Source organism: Haemaphysalis longicornis, unplaced genomic scaffold (genome assembly GCF_048455015.1).
Source record: "Haemaphysalis longicornis isolate Haplotype H1 unplaced genomic scaffold, Haemaphysalis longicornis Haplotype H1 scaffold_1, whole genome shotgun sequence".
Lineage (NCBI taxonomy): Eukaryota > Metazoa > Arthropoda > Arachnida > Ixodida > Ixodidae > Haemaphysalis > Haemaphysalis longicornis.
The window spans coordinates 432,991,677-433,004,709 of NW_027526203.1; the positions used below are offsets into that span (position 1 = coordinate 432,991,677).

Sequence of the window (13,033 nt, forward strand, 5' to 3'; positions counted from 1 at the left end):
CGTGCCACGTATATAGCCGGTACGCGCAGCATGCAGATTAGACGAGTCTTTGGGCGCCCAGTCAAAGGAGCGCTTTGTCTAAGCCGCCGTAGTCGTTCGCAAGGAAGCTTTGTCGTCAAACAATGGCGTGGAAACAATGACGTGCAGCGAATGTGCTGCGGCGCCTATTGGTGGACACGTGTTCTTCGGCGCGTCTGGCCTCGACAGCTGTGGTCGTCGGGCGGCGTGTTGGACACGGCACCACGCAGCCGGTCGATGCGGACAGGGAGCCGCCGCGTGCTGAGCCCGTCGACCAGCCTCGAAGACCGCGGCACTTGTTTAGAGAAAGGCGCCACTCTTGATCCTGCTTCTCCTTGTCGTCGTAACGATCCGTGCGCAGCCAGTGTGCTACGGTGGTGCAGGGGCCGGAGAACAGGGACGCCGCAGGCACGTGAAGTAAGACTAACAACAACTCTCCCCGCCCTCTCCCGAAGCTGAACAGCGTGCGATACACCACGCACGTTCGCGTTGAACCGTGCACCCTCATTTTGAGGGCCCGCACGCGAGCTGCTCAGTGTTATGCGCCCCTGTGGAACAGCCGGCTGCTGTCGTACACTGTAATTTTGGTACCATTAACGTTTCGTGGCATCTTCAAAATTCTGTAAGTGGCGAGCAACCATAAGAAAGAGGATAACGCCCAGGCGAACCAGCGAGGAAATATGAAACGGAGTTGTATCTAAGTGCGCAAAAAAATTTGACGTGGTTCGATTTTCTTTTTTTACTAGTCTGGGGAACATCGTTGCTCTTAGCCGCAAATCACACCGGCAACCCGCTTCAACAAAATCGCCCGCGAATGCCAGATGAGACAGTCGCACGGTCAAATTAATTAGGACACCATGCATTGACATCGTTTAACGCATACTCCATAAGACATCGAGTACACGAAATGCGAAAATTATCCCCCTGACTGGGCACACGAGTGAGCGAGCAAGTCAGAGAGCGAATAAGGGGGCAAGCAAGCCGGCATTTCTATGTGCGGAGTTTTTATTAACTCTTGGCCAATCCGACAAGTGTGTAGGGGCCGTATATGGCATAGATAGATTTTCATACTCATATATGCCAGAGAGAAAGAAACTGTCGCTGCTGTAGCTGGCTGTCGTGCGATCCGCTATAACAGCTATTCTTACTTGGTCTAGCTTGCAACGTACCTAGCTTGTGGCTCGTGACAACAAATGCAACAGGGGCAACATTCCTTTCTTATTCTGGTTGCATGAAGCTTTTAAACACATACTAGGGCGAAATGTTTTATTTGCTATAGTTTTACCTTGACCGAAAACTTCAGCCACAGCTATATCTAGCTTTTTTGAGAGCCACGCCAAGGAAGAACTATTTAATGAAGAAATTTGGGATGATCGGTGATACGACTTCGACATGGTAGAAGGCGCGACAGGATGGGGACACAAGAACTAAACCCTCTCCAGCGGTCCGTGCTCGTTGAAGTGCGACCCGCCCAGATATCAGCGTCATATCTTCCTATATTGTATATTAGCATGCAACTCTGCGTTGTATGGTGTGGAAATTTTCCTCCCCGCCACTAGATGACCCGCACAGGCTTGGTGGTCCCGGCACCAGTGACCCTACGTAGTGGGCAGCATCCATTTCAAACAAAATGTACAAACAAAAATGCCGAAGGCAACCCAGTCGTAAACTTTGCCTTCATCACTGTGCTTTCCTGGGCGTCCATCAACTCATTTTCAGCTTCGACACGTTCACGTGCAGTGAAAGTTACGTAGCTTCAAAAGAGGCTATACTCTATATGCATGCGTCTGGGGCAGGTTCAGGGAAGTAGTCCTTGATGCGGCATCTTAGGGTTCTCAGATGGCCCATTAGGGTGGCACTGCCACTCGCAGATATTGCCCCGTAGCGTACAAGATCACCAACTCAGCTTGAAGCGAGAATACTTGTCCCTGCCTTAACCAGCTCAAGGAACTTAGGAGCTTTCTACAAGTGTCTCTTTCACCGTTGGCGGGGTAGACAGGAACGATCTTGTGCGGATTGTTGCTGACCTCTGAATTTGTCACGGCCGGACTGGGCTTCAAATGGCGGGGGAGCTAAAGGAAAATTTGCGAGAGAGAGGTTCGCAGACCCCAGATACGACTTCGCGGAAACCATGCGACCACGGAGCCCCATTTGAGAACCGCTGCTCTAGAGTTACAAATTTATAACAGCGTCGTTTCTAGCTTCATTTTGGGCCAATGACACGATCCTTGATATGTTATTTTGCCTCCTGGACTTAATAATGACGTCCAAAGTAACTATAAAACATCGAAAATTCACTGTTAATGTGGTGTTCACCACAATTTTAATGTGGGGAGGCCTCCTCGTGCCTTCGGAGGATGAGGAGGAGGCCTCAGTTCAACATCAATAAGTGGGTTACATCTTTTTAAGAACAGGTGCTGGAGGTGTCCGCGCACGGACGCAGGCGCGCACAAAATTTAAATATGGGTTGGCTACTGCTAAAGGTAATGTAAACAACGATAATATCCCCGCTCACTCCGTTTCTGTTCAGTGCTAAATGTTTTCAAAACAAATACATTTTTAAAGGCGCTAGCCTTTCTTGGGCAACTCGAACGGGGAAATTTTGGTCTGTCTGAATGACTGTCTGTATGTCTGTCTGTCACTCGATTCAGCCAGCCGGCCAAAGTGAAACAAATGCTGCGAAATAGTTATATATACCCACAGCCCTAAATGTCTAAGTCCGGTGGCAATGTTCATACTTGTGAACATTGTTAAACAAGAACAAATATTACGCAAATATGAGGCAGAAAATCAATGCTCAAGGGATATTTGCAGTGTGCCTTTATGGATGCTTGATTTTTGCGATATCAAATGAAATACTATGTCCACTACCGAAAAATGAAATTCACTCCGCCGCCTGCTGTCGGCCGCGCCACTGTAAACTCTGGCGGCATTTTAAGAAATCAAACGACAACAGTTACGAAAGGTTCCACTGGATAGGTTCCACGTTCCGCTTGGAACGCACGTGAAGTAAGGAAATGTGGTTCTATAAACGTTGAAGTAGAGCACCTGGATTCACGCGCATCTCCGCCGTACGGCAGCGCTGGCATAGAAGCACCCGGCCTGGAGCAGTAGAACGCGGTAAATTTAAATTGACTTGAGCGAACCTCAAGCGTGTTTATCTTGGGAGGAGTGGAGAGGAACAACATGAGAGGTGAGCGGGAAAGCGAAGGGAGGCATTTACTTGGCAAATGTCGACTATCGTCTGTCTTTTTTTTTCTTGGGGTTGGGGGCATTTTCGGGAGAAAAATGAAAATTTGGAAATAAGCAATTTACAGCCGTTTATAACGTTCGCGTTGGTGCATATGCAGTAAAAATGCTCGGGCGCATAATAATTAAGCTATATCGCCATTCAAATTACATGCGCACAAAACAATTTAATGCAGCAATGGTAACAACAGCTCATCAGAGTTTAGTGAAAGCGGAACCGTAGTGCCGAACCGCTTCTGTACTTTTACACTGTTATAGGACAAGTTTCTGAGAGGGCAGAAGAAACCCTGTACTCGGTCTGCGCTCGCCTGCTTCGTCAGTGAATGGAACGCCGACGGGCCGCGACAACGGCCTTCACTGGGCGATCAACGAAGCCACTGCTGCACTCATTCCGCTTGTGCGTCCAGTGCAGACAAATCAAATTGTAGACCAACTGACGCAGCAAACGCTCTTGGGAGGTGAAAGTAGCTAAGCGGAGAATTTAAAGCTTCGACTTATCTTGTCGATTCTATGTCTAAAAAAATGGTGTGCACACAGAATTTTACTCCTGTTCGTTGTCTGAAAATTTCACAAGTTTTTCAAGGGGAAAGAAAAAAAGACTAAAATTTAGTTTTCTGTTCAGCGTTTTTATCTGTGCACCGACCACACGCATGAAATATGGGCACCTAAGCGCAAGCAGGATATTTTAAATGCTTTCGGAGTTTAAAGAGAACGGATGTTTGCTTAGCGTTTAAACGCAAAACTGTATTGCGCTTTCGTATCGCGACAGTTCGTAACCTAATAGGATGCCCAGAAGGGAAATAATGAATGAGCAAGAGCAACGCGGGCTACGTAAGGAACCGCGGCAGCCACTTTTCTGATGGAGGCGAAAAGCAAAAACGCCCGTGTGTACGAGATTTCGGCGCACGTTAAAGATCCCGGGTGGTAAAAATTAATGCGGAGCCCTCCACTACGGCGCGCCTCATCATCTGCGTTGCTTCGGCGCGTTAAACCCCACAATCGAATCGAATCGATCGAATCGCTACGTAAGGAAGTCGCTCAAAGGCGGCTTTACTGATGGGGAGGAGGGGGTTAACTCAACGAGGCCAAAAATACGGGGCGGGTCTAGCCAATCGTGTGCTGTTCATAAGATAGGGGGAGTTTTATTACAGCTTCCTTACCGTCTTTCTCACGTAGCCATGCACCCATATTGTATATGGGGGCGCTATCACTATTTCAATTACACTAGTAGGTGTAATTGCAATAGTGATAGCAGTTACACTGTGTAGTGTAATTGCTATCACTATTGTATGTGACCAAACTGATGAAAAAAAATGCTCCCAGAGCAATCATCAAGCCAGCCCGTCTGAAGTTGTTACGTGCGGCAGCTTGTTGGGGAGTTGTTTTCGCTGCTTTCGTTCGCCCACTCGAAGACGCCGCTTCACCTCGTGTTCTCTACCAATCCGGAGGCCTGTTGTGTGTAGTGCTAAAAGCGTCGCAACACGCACGCACAGACAGTCAGCCAGCAAGCAGGGAACGAGACCTGCTTCCGAACCAGCCACAAGACCAGACTATCTGGTCTGCGCATGCGCACTGAGTATAGCTCTCAAATGGACACTGATGGCAGTATTAAACATTGCCGATGTATACACGTTCTGAGCTTTTCCGACCGATTTAAATGCGAGAAAAGAGCGTTCAAAAATGTTGTTTTCCTGGCACCATTTCCCTTGCCGATTTGGTAAGGTGGGATTAGAGTGATAGACATGAAATGTATTCTCAAGAATGGCTATGGGCGGGATAATTTAGGTTTTCGTGTTAATAATGGTCCGCGATTCCGGTGTCGCATAAGAAGCGCCACAACGCGTCCAGCGTATCTTTTGGTCGGCCACATGGCAAGGGAGTCACCGGCGGAACTGCCCTTTTATTGCGCACACCATCAATTTACAAAGAAGGGCTCTGGCAGAATACGGGGCTTGCACAGGGAAGCCGAACCACGGGGGGCGAAGTTTTTTACATATACATTCACACAGTGTATAAGTAGGTGTGGTGTGAAGTTTATTGGATAATTCGTGCCCTTTGTGTAATTTCAGGCGTACCCTAAAAATTAACTCTTAAAAATTGGAGCAGACATTGTACTTGAACTTCACAACTTTTTCGAAGTTCCCATCAAGCTACGGACGCGAAACATTTGCGACGGCGACGAGAGCAAAAAAAAAAAAAAAAAAACATCAACCAATGAAAGGGCAGCTCTTTAACGCTCAAATTTATTTTCAAGCGTGCAGAGTAATGAATTTACAGTGTCTTTAGTCCACGCGAGTCCAAGGTAAGCTGCGGTAAACAAAGTTACAGGTAGTCTAAAAAAAAGCGCAAACTAAACCGTCTCTCTGAACAAGCCAACAAGTACAAAACCAAGCAAGCAAAGAAGCCAGCATTCCCAGCGTGACGCGCGTAGACTTCACTCATTCTTCGCCAATCCCATCACGTGGGTATGTGATATATGTTGCTGCGGAGCAGTTTTCTGCTTCCTCACCAGAAGACCTGAAGCAGTTTTATCTTCCGGACACCAAATAAGCCCTACAAATCCATCTAGCAATCGTTTGACCTTGCCCAAACCATTGGCCAATCCGTGGAACGGGTATGACGCTAACTATAAGTGTTTATCGGTCTGGGGTATTTATGTTTTTACTCAACGTGCACCCACACCATGTGGTGCAGGATGTTGGGCGTCCCAGAGCAGAAGTTGCAGTCGCAGGCGTCACGGAACTACCAGAAGTCATCGCACCGACACAGGAGCAGTAGGAGGTCCTGCTGACAAGCGACGTCCTGGAAAACCAGTGTAGCCGGGTGATCAGGGCCATTCGAGCTGCAGTTGGCCATGGTATCCCGGACTAGGGACGCCACCCACCATGGATGACTGGCCACCATTCCGCGTTCCTTTCTTCCCATTCAATAAGTGCAATAAACGTTTTTTCCTCCTCCTGCGCCTCCTCCTCTCAACGTATACCTCTGCATCTTGTACCAGACATAATAAGTTGTACGAGACATAATAAATCATTCCTCCTCCTCCTGGACGCCACAGTGGCATTAAGCTTGTACTTAAAATCCTGATTTTTTTTTCCACAAAATGATATGGGGCAGAGGATTAACTCCACATTGAAAATCCAAGGTGTGTGGGCTTGATCCCCACGTACTAGAGGAGAGTTTTAGTTTTCAAATGTGCAATTTCACATCACATTCACACGCACGCACGCACGCACGCAAGCACGTACCCATGTACAAATATAAGAAAAGGTGGCTTGATAACTGCGGAAAAAAATTTACGCCTAACAGGAGGAAGAAACAAGATTGAATAAAATGGAGATCCCTTAATGGTATCCAGGGCACACGATGCAGCGAAGTTACAAAACTACGACACCAACAAAAAGAAAAGTATTGACGACTCGTAAAATAGACAGGCGGGTGAACCAATTACCCCCGCTGCAGCCCCCTTAAAGCAATTTACGTCTCAAGTATTCGTCGTTCTCCTCTGTCACTTTGTGATTAGGGGTCAGCAGAGCCATTTAGTGGCGGAGGAAGCTGCGCGAATTCAGAAACAGTCGTTGCTCGCGAAGTAGAGGGCAGGCGGCGATATATCTGCCTCCTACTTTGAGGACGAGCCCGTTGTCTTACAGAGACGCGAGCTCACAGTTGTTCCTTGAAAACAAAGTGAGGCACCACCAGAGGAATACGTGAGTGGGCGGGTGTGACATTGAATGAGCGCGGCAAAATAATCACGTTGTCTAAATTCACTTTTTCTCATTTTGGGAAACCTTCACGTAGGATGGACATGTTAGCTTGCCGGCGATTTGTTTTGTTTTATTAAGCCAATTTTTTCTTCCTTACGCGGAATAGCACACCAGCGCTCCTATACTTTGCTTTTGACATTTAGGTTTATTTGCTTTTATATCCTACAGGACGTGTGGCGAGCACTTGCACGTATCTGCACGGATAGAGATAACTGCTAGGCGCGGAGACCTTAGCCGTGCCTTATCAGAATGAGGGGCGTTTTTTTTTTACTGATAAAGCTCGTCAAGAGCAATAAAATAGTAGTAGCAAAGTATTTTTGTTTTTTTGCGCGCGTGCTTGCATGTATAAACACGCAATAAGCCATCACTTTCTTCTGTGTGGGAAGCACCCGCGTGGCTAATGAGATTCCGCTTAACCTTAAATGCGGTGCGAGCATTGACAGGCTGAGAGGTTTATCGCCCAAAAATAACTCAGAAGCTGGGAGCTCGTTCGGCCCTTTTAAATTGAAATGCCATGCCTGCCCGAGAGAAGCCAGGAACCGTGACGCATGCGTGCATTTTGAAATGCTGACGGCAGTTTTAGAGGATGTATACGCGGTCAAGATACCGGTACCTATTACGGAAACAAACAGTTGTGGATCTTCTTGGAATATTCGTAATGGCAATTGATGCGTCAGACAGCCCTCTACCATACAATCACCTACCTCCCTCGCTCGGCCGAATAAACCGGCTTTCTTTTTCTTCTCCATCGTGTAGAAGATCATGCACAACGTGTCTTACTCAGTTTGAGCCATTTAGAAATAAATCCAATTGGACGATATTCGGTTGCGTTCATTAGAATACATATATTTGTTAATGACGATTGATCGAATCTATTTACATTTTTATGCTGTGAGTAATAAATTACAAGAATTGATCGGTATCTTTTTAATCCGGTAGAAATATATAGCGCAACTTACTGAATTACATGCATGCGTACGGCCTTCTGATAAATACTTGTGGCGATGTCTTTGCGACGATTGAATCAACGTATAAGTTGATTTTTTTTTGTTTCGCCATTCACACAAAACGTGCCTTATTCGCCGAACCGTGCACCAGTACGGGAACCCAATTTGAATACAGCGCGCATGAGCAGTCTTTTCTTTTGAAAGCGATGCTTGCTTTACTTGGCAGCCTTTCTGCTCTGATCATTATCAGCCTGCTCTCGAAAATTTAATTTTCGCCGTGAGGCGGCCGTTTCGCCCAGCTGTCGCCCAGCAATCGAGTCGACAGCGTGATCAGCATTCTTCGTGCGTTATCAACGTGCACAACTTTCACTAAGCGCAACTGGCAATTATTAGGTTTTCGCCCACAGCCACCGCATTTCTGCTATTGGCGCCGGTTCAGGCAACAAAAGAAGGAGGAAAATGGGATAGCCACAAACCGTTAACCCAATAAGTTTTCTTTTCTGTGTCTTTGAGTGCGTGCCGGCCTTTTACATATATTATTGGGTGCTGTTGCCATGTGGTGTGCCGAACAAGAAAACCATGTTAGTTCTTTTAATGACGATAGTCTTTCTTGAGCTGTTTAAACCCGAATATTTTGGTCTGTCTGTCTGTCCGTCTGTCTGTCTGTCTGTCTGTCCGTCCGTCCGTCTGTCTGCGTCTGCATTCAGCCACCCGGTGTCAAAACATAAAAGAATTATGAAACAAGAACTTTATATAGGCAAAACGTTTCCAAACCACTCAAAATGGTACCATTCATCCTAATTGTCAACATTGTTGAAGAAAAAGGAAAATATTGGGCATATTTGAGGGAAAACACCAATACATATCTGGTACTAGGCAGTGTTCTGTTAATTGAAAATAAATATTCGCTTCGTATTTGCGACAGCAAATAAAAAAAAAGCATTGAAAACAATATTTTTATCCAAAAATACAAAAAAGCTCGCGCCCGAGACTGGACCTCGTGGCGGCATTCCAAGTTCCACAGTAACAAAACGTTCCAGTGCAAGGCCCGTAAGCAGTTGAACGCGGAAAAATCTGACCTGAGCGAGCCAACACCGCGTTTATCGAGGGAGGAGCAAGACGGGAGGGCAAGAGAGCGAAAGGTGGCCGGAGGATTGATTGATTGTAGGGTTTAACGCGCCGACGCAACGGAGGCGATAAGGCGCTGCGTAGTGGAGGGCTCCGGATTAATTTTGACCACCTGGGGATCCAGAACGTGCGCCGAAATCTCGTACACACGGGCGGTTTTCCTTTTCGCCTCCATCAGAAAAGCGGCCGCCGCGGCCGGGAATCGAACCCGCGTCCTCGCGCTCAGCAACGCCTTAGCCACTGAGCCACCGTGGCAGGGGCGGTAGCAGACTATCTATCGTCTTTCGACGACATTTGCAGCGAAGCGAGCAAATACGCGACCAATTCATTGTGTGTGTGTGCGCGCGCGCGCACGCGCGCGCGTGTGTGTGCGTGCGTGTGTGTGTGTGTGTGTGTGCGTGTGTTCATACCACAGCTGTTACCTTTTCCTTTCTTCCTTCTTTCCTTGCTTCCTTCCGTTCTCCCTCTCTCTCTTTCCTTCCTTCTTGCCTTCCTTCCTTCCTTCCTTCCTTCCCTCCTTCCTTCCTTCCTTCCTTTCTTCTTCCTTCTTTTTTTTTTTTTTGTAACGGCGTTTACTGTTGAGCCTTAGGAAAGTGAGAACACTTAGGAAGCCATCAGAACAATGCCAATCAATCTGAACCGCTTCTTCGGAATACTGCTGATGATGATACTATGATGAGATTCCAAACACATGGCGCTGGTAATAATTTCTGATGGTGCACGGCACCGGCCTTGCTGGGAAATGTCCTCTCTTCGTTACATTTTATTTATTTCAAGAATCCTTTGGCTCCACCGAATCAAGACGCTTGCACTGAGTACAGCCAGCTTTCGTTCAGTCAGCAAAATCATTTTTAATGATTTTTTTTGGCTTCTCTCTCCCGAGACATATAAAAACGCAATTATGGCGCGTCGTACACAGCGCTTGTGTGCGTTGTAGCCCCCGGCGCAACGCGTCGTTTAATTAAGGTTTCATGACTGTGATTGCCGTTATTTTTTTTAGTATAAGCGCTCTAAGCGAATGCCTTGAAAGCATAGGAAGGCGCGACGGTAGTGGGTTCAAGAACGCGTTAATCCGGAGAAGGCAAATTTGAAAGGGAATTCTTCACGTGTATTTCTTAATGAACACAGAAAGAGAGAAAAGCGCACCCGGGCAAGAGCGCAAGGAGCATAATCACGAATGGCGAACTGTGTTAACTGCGGGTTACATGGATTATAAGATTAAGTACGTTTCTATTCATGTATTTATGCCCAGCTCAGATGGAGGAAATTATTCGGCCGTGCTAGCGGGCCCAGAGCTTCGATCGATACTTTTGTCTGAGCTGCAGAATGAAGACTGGCGCCTGTTTTCTTTTAAGCACGCACGCACTCCATCGCGCATTTATTCTGGCGGCATATGGGCTCCTCATTTCGACGTCTGCAACGCGCAATACTCGGCAAATAGAAGACACCGACTTTGCGCTACGCCCAGTCCAGTGTTCGCTTAATAGGAAAGGCATTTCGATGAAGTGCGGCCGAAGCCAAAAAAATACTGATGATGTGTACAAGTTAAGTTCGCCTACAAGTACGTCCCAATGGCGCGAGTTTAGTGAGAATCCGCGCGTAACGGCTATCTGCTTCCGGTCCTCGACCTATGAGTCTGGGATGCGGATTGAACAAAGGATGCTGCAGACATCAAGAAAAACTGACGATACAGATAGCGGAATACAAGAGAAAAGGCGCCAGTGACAGACAAGGCACACGCGCCGGCACAATACATGCTAAGAAGAGTGCACTCGAGCACCATTTATCGGCGCTGTTTCGACAGCGCCTATTGCCCGTTCGCCGGAAACGCGTTGGAACCGGTGCAAGGAGCGGAGCAGCAGACAATGTGAACGATACCACGGGGCGGGGAATCATCTTTTGTGCTTCCAGCGCCCGCGCTCGGGGCTAATTTACGGATTCCGGAAAGCGCCCGATATCTCTCGCCCACCAGCGATATGGCGGCTGTCTCCTCGGGTAGCAGACAAGTGCCGCCCAACGGTGTCGGACGGAAACGCAGGAGGCCGGCGTGATTCTTTGCAGCTGCAGGTTTCCTCCGGCCGTTGCTCACTACGCCCCTTTTATTTTGAAAGAGCCAGGGCAGAGCCTGAGCTCACGCGTCTTTACTGCGATACTGAGGCGTCGCTGGAGGCGTCCATATACTGGCTTTGGGCTGTCACCACTGAAGCGGAACGATATTGTTAGTTTGCTCCCTTTGTCTGGGTGTTCTTTTTCTTTTGCAGAATGCAGGGTACCTGCGTACTACCGCCAGAAAATCCCTCCTCCGCAGCTCAGAAATCCAGTGTTCTGTCTACGACCACACGTGGTTCCGTTGTGATTTGAAACCGTTGCAGGCGACGTGTGCGCCTGTATTTGAGAAAGAGTTCCAGAAGATGGGTCTGAGGACGCTTCGCATGTGCGCAAATTTCGCGGAACCACAAGGTGCCATCCTTTTAGACGTATAGAACAAATAACACTCGCGAAACCGCCGTGATTACCACTAGTGTCACTAGATAAGGTATCAGAGTTCCGCCACTAAGGCACGCAGGTCAGCAAGGCGGCCATTTTGGTGTTCATCAGTGTTGCGAGATTGCCGCATCTACGGTCTCCCCGATAACTTCGACGGGGTCTTTTGTTAACAGCACTACCGAAGTTACAGCAAAACGTCATCTTCGGACACACTTATGCTGCTGAAATGCTGCTGCAGGCGTTTTCTTTCATTCGCGTTCACGTTGACGTCAGTCGCGCAGCCGCAGAGCAGGGAGGGCAAACTAAGCCTAACAAAGTTGACCGACTAAAATGCATAAACAACAGAATGGCGGCGCCCATGAACCGTCGCAGTGCAAACAAATGTCACGTGATGCGAGCTGCCCAATGATCATATCGGTGGCACGAAACAATAGGAGAAAAAAGTGCCGATACTCTGTAACATTATCTAGTGACACTAATTACCACCATTGCACTTGGTTGTCGGACGCCTGGTATTGCAAATGTGTTGCCTGTACGTTGGTGGGACGTACGGTATAAAGGGGCGGGCAGCGCTAGCTCTCCAGGTACGATAACGTACGATAGGGGAGGGAGGTAGACATCGATCACGTGCAGAAGTGGGATGATTTGACATTTCTCTTTCACGATTCGTGGTGATCCTTACCGAAAAGTCGTCGCAACATCGTAATATTTTCGCATAATCAGCACTGCTGCACGGTATTTTTGAATTTGCGGTTCGAAAAATCCTCTGCCAACTTTTTTCGGGGCTATCTTGTCCGAAAGCATCTTTTCCGGGTGATTTTTTTTCCAGTTCTCTTGATTCATGCTGATAAAGCGATCGAAAATAAAGAGTACTGCATGGTTGCTAAACGAGCTGCTTTGGGCGGAAGTTCAAAACTTATTTTTTTTGTGCTTTTTATTTCCTCTGTTGATTAAGCCAATCACAAACGGCTGGGTTACACAAACCTACTCGAAACAAACGTGACAATGCACACAGCCAATGGGCACGTCACGCCATCCATAAGTGGCTTTTGGCACAGTGATACTTTTAGCAGCGGAACGGCTTTGTTGAACCTTGTCGTTATCTAGGGTACTCGCTTTGCATAGAGTCCTGTGATCTGAGTCAGCATTATCGCCCCGAGAAAAAGCAAAAACCAGACCGATGGTCAATTTTACGGGTTCTCTCCCAATTTCGTCTTCCCAATGATATCACAAACAATGGTGAAGAGGGTGGATAATTGAAACTCACCTGTTTAATCTCAAATTACTCGGAGCCGGAAGCATCGCCTCTGGTTGAACAAGGTCAAAGTTAGGTATGGTTCCTTGGAGGTCCGATTTTGTTGCAAACTTATAAACACGGCCGATATACATTCTCACTCCGTGCTGATAAATGGCGCTACCGTAAATGAATTCACAGATTTT

General features: G+C 47.5%; 1 protein-coding gene and 1 long non-coding RNA gene across 6 annotated transcripts in view; one reads left to right on the forward strand and one right to left on the reverse strand.

Annotated features, from left to right (window-relative positions):
• Positions 1 to 13,033, reverse strand: part of LOC144155746 (uncharacterized) — a 260,323-nt gene that overhangs the window by 14,742 nt on the left and 232,548 nt on the right. The gene's annotated exons all lie outside the window — the stretch shown is intronic.
• Positions 78 to 6,226, forward strand: LOC144155747 (uncharacterized). Its single transcript, XR_013319622.1, has 2 exons — positions 78 to 435; positions 5,962 to 6,226. It is a non-coding gene; the product is annotated as an uncharacterized LOC144155747 (long non-coding RNA).